We start from the raw sequence: 12,020 nt of genomic DNA, 5'->3' as shown, positions 1-12,020 counted from the left end.
CTGATAGAAAGTTCTTCCCAGAGCTCTTTTCTGGTATGTTTAACATACTAAATGCTGAGGCTCTGCATTGAAAGATTAAAGCATATGAATCAAGAATATTGCAATTCTCTTAAGCAGATTTAATTTTCAGAATTTATAACTATTATATATGTGTTGAAGTGTGACATATTTGCACTTAAGAAATAAATGCATGTATTCTGAAAAAAATTTTTTTCTTTCATTTATTTACTGTATAGTTTATTTTCTATTTCATTTATTTCTGCTCAAATCTTTATTATTTCTTTTCTCCTGCATTTTTTTAAATTTTTCTGTTGTTTTTCCAGTTCCCTGAGGCATGATGTAAGGTTGTCCTTTTACCACCTTTTCATCTTTTTCTTGTGCATACTAATTGCTATGAACTTTCCTCTTATGACTGTTTTTGCAGTGTCCCATAAATTATGGAAATTTTTGTACTCATTCTCATATTTTTCCATGAATCATTTTATTTCAGTCTTAATTTCTTCAGTAGTCATGAAGTTATTCAGAAGTAGGTTATTTAGTTTCAATATACTTGTGTATCTACAAGGGTTTTTTTTTTTTTTTCAATGTCTTGACAGATCTTACCAGTTTTTGTCAGAGTAACGGCAAATGGACAGAGGCCCCATATGTTCAGGCTCTTTGGAATCTGTGCTCTCACCCCCACCTCTGTATTACCTGCTCTCCCTCCCAGATTTTGCTTGCTAAGGTGGACAAGGGCCAAAAATCCACTCCTAGCCTTTCCAAGGAAACTTCTGAACTCCCTGAATCCACTGGGTTCACTCTTCCCCTGGAATTTCTCACCACTCTGCTGAGACCCTCTCCTGACTCCTCATTAAACTTTCCCAAACCCTCTGTTTCCCCATGTTCCTATCCTCGAGTTCAGATATCATACACAGGCCTATAACCTCACCTGGCATGATGTCCACATAATTACGACATTCACCCATGACTGGGTACAGGGTGGCAGAAAGAGAGTATGCTGACAGGGCCCACACTGCTGAAGCCACTACAGTGGTACTTACTGAGGCAATCCCTGCAGTTGATCTCAGTTGGAGATATTATGAAGATGACCCTGGCCGCTGGCATCACGACTACATGTTCCAACGCCTTACGGCAAGGATAGAACAAGCAGCCCAAAAGGTAGTAAATTATGCACTGAGTCTTCTCTAGGCAGTGGATAAAGGCTGAGCAGTAAAAAAGAAAAGTAAGTTATAGAAAAAGAAAGTAGGAAATAGAAATAGGAAGAAAAGGTAAAGAAAACAGAAGGAAAGAACTAGAAAAAAAGAAGTTAAAAAAAAAACAGAAATCACGTTGTGGGTAATGAAATTGGGTTAAAAATTGAAAACCATGTGACTCACAAGCGTACCTCATGAAGGACCAACAAAGACAGAGGTGGAAATGCCTGGATGCTTTCTGTCCTAGTTGAGGTAAAAGGAGATAAATTAGCAAGAGAAAGGCACAAATAGGGCAGAAAGCTGGATTTTTAAAAAAAAAAAAAAGAAAGAAAGAAAGTTGGAAGTGACACAGAAGATCAAGAGGGAGAGAGATACTTGAATATCTGACTAGCACTGGGGTCTGGAAGGGTGGACCCTGGCTGGGGTGGAGGGCTTCACAGTCATGAAGCTAAACTCAAAAGGCCAATACCGAGACCAGCAATTAGTGTAATGGCTATGTCACTGGACTCCCATGTAGTTGACTGCGGTTCGAGTCCCAGACCCAGTGGCTTAAACTCACGCTGGGTGCATATGCATGTGTGTCCAAGATCCCAAGATGAGGCGAGTGCACACGCCCTATAACAAAAGGCCAATACCAAAACTGATTTTCATAAAACTCAATTTTTTATCTCTTATGGTTCAGTTACAGGACTACTGGCTAAAAACAATGAAAAGTACATCTTATATGATATGATAACGATTTTTATATGTGATCCCTATGTTAGTCTTTGTGTTGTTTTGTTTATCTCTGAAAGTCTTATCAGGCTGCTCTAGTCTGCCATATATTTTGTTTTAGGTTTAGTGCCAACAAACGCTGAGTTAATCCCTTTTCATCTCCAAGGTGTTTGGAAAACATTTAACTTTCATTTTCCACTGACAGTTAAGTCAAATATTTAAACTTTTTGCTATCTTTGACAAGGTTTCCCCAAAATCAAATTCTAAATTAAGTTCTTTTGACTTCAAAATAACTTTTGGATATTTACAGACAGTCCCTGAAACATCCAAAAGAGAGCTATTACAACCAATCATGCTTGTTTTAATATATTAAATGATATGGGAAACACTGTCAAATTAAGTAATTTTAATTTTCTTTACATTAGAGTTATATGTATGAATAAATTATGCATATATTGAGTATATATGTATTCTCTACATATGTATTATTTCAAAATAACTTAAATAATTTTAATTTAAATTCTGTGATGTAATATTTATCAAATGTGTTGCAGATTAAGTTAAACTGGTATATGTCACAGATGCAGCCAAATTTCTTTGTCAGTTTTAAATTCTTGTCAGATTTTTACTCTGGTTGATTCAAATCTTATTCTCCATGGTTAATTGCTTTATTTATTTATTTATTTATTTTTTGGAGAGGTTTTTGCTATAGGGCGTATGCACTCACCAGACAGACAGAGAGACAGAAAGTGAGAAATCACCCCCCAGGGGGGATGGCCACGCCGCAATCCCTTCTCCTCTATTCTCCTCTCGGGATCTTGGGCACACACGCACATGCGCCCGGCGTGAGTTTAAGCCACCGGGTCCAGGACTTGAACTGCGGTCGACTATGTGGGAGTCCAGCGACATAGCCATTATGCTAACTGCTGGTCCCTCCATGGTTAATTGCTTTATGCCTTTCTAAAAGTTTCTTTTTGCAAAGGCACTCATCCTTTTAACTTGCTTCACCACTTCATATAGTATTTCTTAGGAATTGTTGTGTCAATAATCATGCTTACATTCATATTCATACTAGCCTGGTGAATCATCCCAAGAGAACTCTGTGCTACAGCCATCCAGCTTCACAGACTCAAATTAGAAAATAAATGGAGATGTAGGGAGCAGCTGGATCTGAGCAATACAGTAATGGCCTTTAAATACATGCAGAAATGCGTTCTTTGTCTGATGCTGCAAGGCTACTGAAGACATTAACAAAAGACTGTGCATTCTGTCTCTGTATGGAGACTGCAAGGCAGTGACAGTTAAAGGAAACTATGTGGGGAACCAGCGTGACCATACCACCTGGGGGGTGATTTCTCACTTTCTGTCTCTATGTCTCTCTGTCTGGGTTGGGCCAACACAGGAGCCCCATAACAAAAACCCCCCCCCCCCCCAAAAAAAAAGGAAACTATGTGTTAGCCAGAGAAGGCCCAAGAAGATAAAAGAAAACTCATAGAATTGCAAGGTGCCAGAGGTTTCCGCATCTTCAGTCGATTATCATCTGAAAACAACTGGCTTTGCATTTCACTTCCTCCTTCCCCCTTTTTTTCCCTATGAAACAATAAGCCTCAGAATGGCTCATGGCCATGACTACCTCCATCAGAGGAATCTGGGCAGCCTGATCCTTGCGTTTTTCTATTTGTGTGTCTGTGTGTGTTTATTTCTCTGTTTATTTCTAACCACAGCCACTTTCTCTCAGAAAACGCATTCAACTGTGCAGGTCATGGCAGGGCAGTCATAGTGTCACAAGTTCCAAACATAATCTAGGGATGTGAGTGTGCCCTCATATGTAGGCCTGCCAATACCAGGCCCAAGTCTTACAGTGGGCAGATTGAGCCCAGGCAGTAGGGGTCACTGGGTAGAAAGGTTATTGCAGGTTTCCATAACCTCAAGAGGTGGGGTTCACTCATGGGATGAGGCATCCCAAGAAAAGTCCTGAGTTTCCCAGTAGGTGGTTTGAGCCCAGGTAGCAGGGAGTACCAGGCAGTCAGAATGTCACAAATTGTAAAGATTCCACAGGACTTATGGGTACACACATGAGAAAAGGCCTGCCAAGTCCAGGCCCAAGTGTTCAGATGGGTGAGTTCATCCCAGGTAGCAAGCAACACTGGATAGATGTAGTGCTGCGGGTTCCAAAGATATTCTTGGAGTTGGGTGTGCAATCATGAGAAGAGAATTGCCCAGTCTGTGCCCAAGTCTCCCAGTGAGTGAGTTGACCCCAGGCAGCAGGGAGTGCTGGGAAAACAGAAGGCCACAAGTTCCAAAAATAACCCTGGGATGTGAGCATCCACTCATGAGAAGAAGCCTGTATATACCAGACCCAGGTCTTTCAATTGGTGGATTTACCACAGACTGAGGCACCAGGTGGGTGGAGTGCCACAAATACCAAAGATAACCCCAGAATGTGGGGGGAACTCACGAGAAGAGACTTGCTGAGGCCAGGTTCTACTATGCCACAATTTTTTAATCCAATCATGGACTCTTGGGCATTTAGGTTAGCTACATGTCTTAGCTACTATAAATAATGCTGCAATAATCATGGTTATGTAAAAGTCTCTAACAGAGTGATTTTCTGACCTATGTGCAAGTACCCAAGAGTGGGATTACTGGGTCATATCTAGTTCTAGTGTTTTTCTTTTCTCCACAACCTTTCCTGCACTTCTGCTATTTGATCTGGTTATTTGTTATTTTATCATAGCCATTCTGTTTAGAGATAGGTGATATCTCATTGTAATTTTAATTTACTTTTCCCTTATAACAAAATATTTTGATCATTTATCCATATGCTTTGTAGTCATTCATATTTCTTCAGTTGAAAGTTGCCTGTTCAGCTCAATTTCCTTTATGCTTTGTTATGTTTTTGCTATGGGCTGTATGCACTAACCAGAAAGAGAGAGAGAAAGGTAAAATGAGAAATCATCCCCAGAGGAGATTGTTATGCTTCAATCTCTTCTCTTCTAGTCTCCTCTCAGGACTTAAGGCATGTACACACATACACACCCAGAGTGATTTTTCAAGCCACCACGTATGGAACTCAAACTGAACAGCCAGCCATGTGGGATCCAGCACCTTAATCTCCATGTCACCTGCTGGCCCATTTTTACATAAGATTATTAGGTTTTATATGCATGACCTGCTTGATTTCCTTATATATTCTGGTTATCAATCTCTTAACTGAAGCATACTTTTCAGTCTGATGCCATCTCACTTGTCTATTTTTGGAGTTGTTACTTATGCTGTAGCATTCTTTTTTTCCAAATCTTTGCCTACTCCAATGTCTTAAAGTGTTTCCTCTGTGTTTTCCACAGCAGTTTCATACTTTCAAGCTTTATATTCACATGTTAAGCTTTATATTTAATGCCTTTTGAGTTGATTTTTGTTAAAGGTAAGAGATAGGGATCTAGTTTCACTTCTGGTGGTTATTCAGTTTTCCTAGCACTACTTGCTATAAACACTTCCTTTTGCCCACTAGATTTTCTTGTGTCCTTTGACAGAAATTAATTTAGTGTATATTTTGGAATCTATTTATGGATTCTCTTTTTGGTTCTATTGGTCTATGTGTCAGTTTTTGTGCCAGTACCATAGTATTTTGGTTATTATGACTTTGTAATATATTTTGGAGTAGTGAAGTATCTCCAGTTTTATTCTTTATGTACAGTATTATCTTGGTGATATTGAGTCTTTTGTGATTCCAGACAAATTTTATGATTCTTTTTTGTTTCTGAAAAAAACTTTTCTAATAATTCAATAGAGATAGCATAGAACTGGTAGGTTAATTTGGGTAGTATTGAGACTTACTTGTTTATTTATTTATTTACATTCAATTATTCTGTATCATTAGAGCATAGCAAATGAATTTTCCCATCATGAATACACTATATATTGGTCCATTCAAAATATTATTATACACATTATCAACAGATAATTTTCCACTTTTGTGTCTCTTAAATTTTTGCTTCTTTCTTTTTCCCCTTAATTCCCTCCCTCTCATACTCCCCCATTTCCCATCCTCCTCCGACATCCTTTACTGTCAACATTGTTCTGCATGATTTATACCTTCCAATCTTTCAGTATAGGCCATAGAGTATATATATTCAGTATATATTGAGTGGGGACATACAATGCCTCTCTTTCATAGTCTGGCTTACTTTGCTTAGCAATAAAGCATCCATATTTGTCTGCTTTCTATCAAATGCCAAAATCTCATTGATTTTTATGACTGAATAGTATTCCATAGAGTATATGTGCCAGACTTTTTCAATCCATTCATCTGTTTGTGGACATTTGCATTGGTTCCATGTCTTGGCAATTGTGATTAATGCTGCAATAAACATGAATGTACAAGTGTTTTTCCAATGAAGATTTTTCTTGTCCTTTGGGTAGATATCCAAGACTGTACTTACTGAATCATATGGTAGCTCTATTTTTAGGTCTTTCTTTTAAGAATTATTTTTATTTAACTTTATTTATTTATTTTAATTTGACCGGAGAGGGACAGAGAAAGAGAGAGAGCAGGAAAGTGAAAAAGCAAGCCAACAGGTCCAGGACTCAAATCATGGTCAGCCATGTGGAAGTCCAATGCCGTTAACCACCATGCCACTTGCTGGCTGCCTATTTGTAGGCCTTTGAGAAACCATATTGTTCTCCACAATGGCTGTGCTAATTTGCATTCCCATTAATAGTGTAGGAGAGCTCCTTTTTCTCCACAGCTGCACCAGTATTTATCATTATTTTTTTTATTTATTTATTTTGTACAGGTTCTGCTATAGGGCACACGTGCTCACCAGAAAGACAGAGAGACAGAAAGTGAGAAATCATCTCCCAAGGGGATGGCCACACCACAATCCCTTCTCCTCCATTCTCCTCTCAGGATCTTGGGTACACATGTACTCTCATGCCTGGCGTGAGTTTAAGCCACCGGATCTGGGACTCGAAATGTGGTCGACTACATGGGAATTCAGTGACATAGCCATTACAACAACTGCTGGTCCCATTCTTTATTATTTTTTAATCTTAGCCATTCTGACTAAGGTTAAGTGATATCTCATTGTGGTTTTGATTTGCATTTTCATCTCCTTTATGATAAGTGATGTTAAGGATTTTTCATATGTTCTTTGGCTGTTCATATATGTCTTCCCTTAGAGAGATATCTGTTTAGCTCATTTGCTGATCTTTTTTTTGGGTGATCTATTTTTAGGGGAAAATTGTTTGAGTTTCCTATATATTTCAGTTATCAGTCCTTTCTCATTGTGGTTTTGATTTGCATTTTCATCTCCTTTATGATAAGTGATGTTAAGGATTTTTCATATGTTCTTTGGCTGTTCATATATGTCTTCCCTTAGAGAGATATCTGTTTAGCTCATTTGCTGATCTTTTTTTTGGGTGATCTATTTTTAGGGGAAAATTGTTTGAGTTTCCTATATATTTCAGTTATCAGTCCTTTATCTGAGGTGTAACTTGGAAATATATTCTCCTATTTTGAGAGTTGCTGATTCACTCTAATTATTGTTTCTTTTGCTGTGCAGAAGTATTTTAATTGAATATAATCCCATTTGTTTATTTTGGGGATTATTGCCCATGTTTTCGGTATCTTGTTTAAGAAGTCTGCCTATTCCAATGTCTCTAAGAGTTTTCCCTGTGTTTTTCACCAGTAGTTTTATAGTTTGAGGCCTGAATTTAGATTTTTCATTGATTTCAACTATTTTTTAAAATTTTTTTGTTGTTAATTTTGACTTTATTTTTGTTAATGTTATGTGGGTGGATACCCAGTTTTTCCAGCACCATTTGCTAAAGAGATTTTCTTTTCCCCATCAGATTGACTGGTGCCCATTGTCAAAAATCAGTTGGTTGTCTATTTTGTCACTTATTTCTGAGGTCTTTATTCTGTTCCATGGTCCACATGCCTGTTTTTGTACCATTACAATGCTGTTTTCTTTTTTTTTGGGGGGGGGAGAGATTTTCACTGTAGGGCACGTGTGCTCGCCAGACAGACAGAGAGAGACATAGAGACAGAAAGCGAGAAATCACCCCCCAGGGGGGATGGTCACGCTGCAATCCCTTCTCCTCCATTCTCCTCTCGGGATCTTGGGCACGCACGCACACGCGCCCGGCGTGAGTTTTAAGCCACCGGGTCCGGGACACGAACCGCGGTCTACTACGTGGGAGTCCAGCGACATAGCCATTACGCTAACTGCTGGTTCCTACAATGCTGTTTTGATTATCCCAACTTTGTGTTATATTATAGGGTCAGGGAGTGAGATACTTCCTACTCCACTCTTGTGCAGAATTGCTTTCACAATATGGGGTCTTTGATTTTATTCTAGACAAATTACGTGATTGTTTTTTCTAAATCTGTGAAGGATACCTCTGGTAATTTGATTTGGATTGCATTAAATATGTAGGTTAATTTGAGTAGAATTAACATTTTGATTATACTAATTCTTCCCATCCAGGAACATTGGTTTTTGTTTAACTTTCTTTTGTCGTTTTCAATTTCTCTTTATTAGTTTGTCATAGTTTTTCTTGTGGAGATCTTTGACATCTTTGGTTTGGTTTATTCCTAGTTATCTTGATGGAATCTGCTTGGCAGAATGTGAATTCTGAGTGGATAAGGCTGTGGATTAGAAATAAACACAACAAACACACAAAAACACACAAGCATAGGAAAATGAGGATTAGGTGGGACCATCTTCTCTGATGGAGAAAGCCAGGAACCAGAACTGGCCTAAGATTTATTCATTTAAAGGGCAGAAAATGGGGTAAGAGGAAATGGAATGCAAAGCCAGTTGTTTTTGGATGTAAATCATCTGAAGATGCCAAAATGACTGGTGCCATGTAGTTTCTCTGATATTTTGCGGGCAAAATCTGATAAACAAAAGTGGCTTACTTTAGCTTCATACTACCCTTTAGTATCGAATATTCGACAGCAACAGACTATAGCATTTTTGTATATAAGTGCTCTCATAGCCATTGCTGATGAAACTCAGGGAAACACATTTCTGCATGTGTCTAAAGGTCACATGTTTTCTCACATTAACTGCTCTCCACATATCCCCCTTTTCTTTCACTATTTGAGTCTGTGGATCTGGATGGCCGCTGTATGGAGCTCTCACCAGGTGATATTGCAGACTAGTAGGAAAATAAACATAACAAGATTATTGACAACTATTCTCAAGAAATACCATAAAGGGTAATGAAGCATGTTAAAAGGATTAGTGTCTTTTCAAATGAATTTTTATAATTATATATATCCATATTGACTAAAATTTTTTATTTTAGCAAATTTAATCTTAGTATAGGTTAGTAGCTAATGAACATGTATAATCTATAGTAACAAAAATTTGTTTAACAAATTTTGTTTTGTTTTGTTTGCTTTTTTGTTTAACAAATTTTTGAGCACAGAATTGAAATTTTTTATTAGATTAATCCATAAATTTTTAATTTTTATAAAATTTAAAAAGCTAAAAATAGGGAATATTAAAGTATGTTAACTTAATAATGAGAGCTATAAGGATTCAGGAAGAACTATTTTGTCCTTTAGTCTCTCTGTGACTTTGTGTTTAATATTTATAACTTTTATATTAATTTTTATTTTAGGTATATAGCTTTTTTGAGTAAAATAGATCATAAATGGGTAATTTGACTTAAATTATTCTCAAATAACAGATTTTAACTATTTACTTATGATCTTTTTAGTGGGCAAAAAAATACTATACACCTTACAATTGTAATATTGGCTACCTAGCATGTAATTTTGCCAATCATTTTTTATTTGTGGTAAATTTGTTCTTTCTTAATGGTTGGCTTAGCAGATTAGAAAAGCAATTAATTTTTCTATAGAAAATGGATATGTTTACCTAGTAAAATGATTAGATTATTAGAAACCTGTACTCTTAAAAGTACATCTTCTTTACATTCTCTTTGTGAATTTCCTTAATGACAAAACACATTAGGGTTATAGACATCTGGAAAAAGCTTTTAGAAAAATGTTATACAAAGTAATTACTCATCGATATAAGATCTGAACTAACCCTAGTAAAAGATCTGACACTTTACAACTGATAAAGAAATTTGGCAGTGTTTATGGCATACACCAGTTTAATATCACCTGTAATAGTCTGATGAATACCATATCATAGATTTCGAAGAATTTTGGGGACCAGCAGTTGGCATAATGGCTATGTCGCTAGATTCTCATGTAGTCGACCAGATTAGTCCCGGACCCTGTGGCTTAAACTCATGCCGGGCACATGTGCGTGCATGCCCAGGATCCTGAGAGGAGAATGGAGAAGGGATTGCGGTGTAGCCATCCCCCCTGGGGGGTGATTTTTCACTTTCTATCTCTCTGTCTCTCTCTGTCTTTCTAGCTAGCGCATGCACCCTCTCAAAAAAAATAATAATTTCAAATTATTTTGGAACACAAATGCATGTATAAATGCAAAATAGATATATTTTCACAAATATATGTATATCTATACATGATGACAAATATAATGTAAAGAAAATTAAGATTAGTATTTTTCATATCATTTAATACATTAAAATAAATTTGATTTGTTTAACATTTGCCTTTTAGATGTTTCAGGGGCCCTCTGTAAACATCCAAAAGTTATTTTGAGGTCAAAAGAACTTAATTTAGAATTTTATTTTAGGAAACTTCTCAAAGATAGCAAAATCTTAAATGTTTGACCTAACTGTAGAAAATGAAAGTTAAATGTTTCAAGCACTTGAGGAATAAAAAAATTTTAACTCAGTGTTTGTTGGCATAAAAACCAAAGACAGAATACATGGAACACTATAATAGTCAGATTTGACTTTCAGAGATAAACTAAAACCCAAAGACGAATATGTGGATTACATATAAAAATTTCCTTTACAAGATTTTATTATCACCTTTAGTTATAATTTATAACTGAACCTTAAGAGAACCAAAAATTGATCTTTAAGAAAATCAGTCTTATTAAATAACACTTAAAACTTTTCTTTAGCTGGGACCAGTTGGCATAATGGCTATGTTGATGGGCTCCCATGTAGTCAACCATGGTTCAAGTCCCAGACCCGGTGGCTTAAACTCATGCCTGGTGTGTGTGCCCAAGATTCTGAAAAGAGAATAGATAAGGTATTGTGGTATGGCCATCCCCCCGAGGAGTGATTTCTCCCTTTCTGTCTCTGTCTTTCTGGCAAGAGCATGTGCCCTGTACCAAAAAAAAAAAAAAAAAAAAAACTCTCAAAAAAAAAAGTCTTTTCTTTAGCTATTATGTCTGGGTTACCTGTGAGGAACAAATTATTAAGGAAGTCTAGTCAGTAATTCATTTTCCCTGTTGGTCAGGTATCTACCAAATAACATATAACATAAATATTAGCTGTTTTAGTAAAACAATAATATTTAATTATACATGATGCCAGTTGATCAATAAAACTCTGGACAAAATACTTGTTGGAAATCATGATGATCTTCACTTATTATTGAAACTGGCTAATTTGTCAAAGATTTTAAGTCATATGAACTAGAGAAGAATTTAAATTAATTTATATGAGCACTCTTTTTTATGAACCACATTAAATGGAATTCCTTAAGGCCTTTCATCACCTAGACATACAACATATAATATATAATATGTCATATCACATGTATGCACACACGTACACCTGTGAAAAACATCTCAAAACAATCTCCTAAGTCAGTTGTAAGAGAAAATACTTGTGATAAAGCAGTATTTTTTCTTTTTTCTTTTCTTTTTTGGAGAGGTTTTTGCTATAGGGTGCGTGCGCTCACCAGACAGACAGACAGAGACAGAGACAGAAAGTAAGAAATAACCCCCCGGGGGGCTGGACATGCTGCAATCCCTTCTTCCATTCTCCTCTTGGGATTTTGGGCATGCGTGCACATGTGCCTGTTGTGAGTTTTAAGTCACAGGTCTCGGACTGAACCATGGTCGATTACATGGGAGTCCAGTGATGTAACCATTACACCATCTGCTGGCCCCATAAAGTGATTTTATTAATTGTGTCTTTTAAAATGTCAAATAATGTGCAGTTTGTGGTGTCACCAGTAAAAAAGCACAGATTATTTGT

This window comes from Tupaia chinensis, unplaced genomic scaffold (genome assembly GCF_000334495.1).
Source record: "Tupaia chinensis unplaced genomic scaffold, TupChi_1.0 Scaffold144036_1, whole genome shotgun sequence".
Taxonomy (NCBI): Eukaryota; Metazoa; Chordata; class Mammalia; order Scandentia; family Tupaiidae; genus Tupaia; species Tupaia belangeri.
Note: the sequence above shows the minus strand (reverse complement) of the source record.